The sequence below is a fragment of the Octodon degus genome, unplaced genomic scaffold (assembly GCF_000260255.1).
Source record: "Octodon degus isolate 3935 unplaced genomic scaffold, OctDeg1.0 scaffold00067, whole genome shotgun sequence".
Lineage (NCBI taxonomy): Eukaryota > Metazoa > Chordata > Mammalia > Rodentia > Octodontidae > Octodon > Octodon degus.
The window spans coordinates 12,472,153-12,473,361 of record NW_004524643.1 but is presented as its reverse complement, the minus strand read 5'-3'; the positions used below and the strand labels follow the sequence as shown (position 1 = coordinate 12,473,361).

The 1,209-nt window shown below is 43.1% G+C and overlaps 1 pseudogene; it reads left to right on the top strand.

The window, feature by feature from the left end:
* The first annotated feature begins 500 nt into the window (after window positions 1-500).
* The window catches only part of LOC101587446, a 2,699-nt pseudogene continuing 1,990 nt past the window's right edge, over window positions 501-1,209 (top strand).

The window sequence follows — 1,209 nt, the reverse complement described above, 5'->3', positions numbered from 1 at the left end:
CCATGGTGTGGTGGGGCAGGCTAGTAATCCCAGCACTAGGGAGGCTGAAAAACAGGAGGCTCACTACAGAGTCCACTGAGGCAGGAGGATTGCCACAAGTTTGAGGCCATCCTGAGCTACACAGTAAGTTCAAGGCCACCCTAAAATGTATAGTGAGACATTGTCTCAAAAAGAGCAGGATAGATAGAGATAGATAGATAGATAGATAGATAGATAGATAGATAGATAGATAGATAGATTATTAAACTGAGAGACTATATGATTGTCAAAGATATGCCAAGCAATAGCTTTGAGTTGACAGAATGGAACTACACCTTCACTAAATTGCAATTAAATAATCTGTATGTGATAAAACTGCATAGAACATAATGCACATGCAAATAAGTGCATGGAAAGCTGATTAAATTGGAATAAAGTCTGTGAAGAACTAGTTGCAAAATACACACAACCAGCTTATAGACTGGAAGTTGGAAACATAATTCTCTTTCCCATCTTGCAAGATGGTGGGTGAAAAACCTGAGAAGCAAGACACTAAAGAGAAGAAAACGGAAGCAAAGAAGGCTGCTGCCGGTAGTCCTAGTAAAAAGGGTAAGGTGAAGGCAAAAAAGTCCAAGAAGGGGCAGCCCCACTGCAGCTGAAATCCTGTCCTGGTTAAAGGAATTGGTAGACACTCCCAATCTGCTATGTATGCCAGAAAGGCTTTGTACATGAGAAAGTACACAGCTCCTAAATCAAGGTTAAGAGGAAAAAGGAGAAAGTTCTTGTTAGGATCACAAAACCAGTCAGTGGGGACAAGAATGGAGGTACCCAGGTGGTTACATTTCAAAAAATGCCTAGATACTTCCCTACTAAAGATGTGCCCTGAAAGCTCTTGAGCCACAGCAAGAAACCCCTCAGTCAGCATGTGAGGAAACTTCAAGTTAGCATCACTCCTGGCACCATCTTGATCATCTTCACTGGTGTCACAGAGGCAAGAAAGTAGTCTTCCTGAAGCAGCTGGCCAGTGGCTTGCTACTTGTGACTGGGTCTCTTAACCTTAATTGTGTCCCTATACAAAGAACACACCAGAAATTTATTATTGCCACCTCTACAAAAATTGAGGCTGCCCAAACACCTCACCAATGCTTACTTCAGGAAGAACAGGGGCCAGGGAGATGGCTCAGTAGAGCAAGCACTTCTCTGGCAAGCGCAAGGGTCTGAGTTCAATCC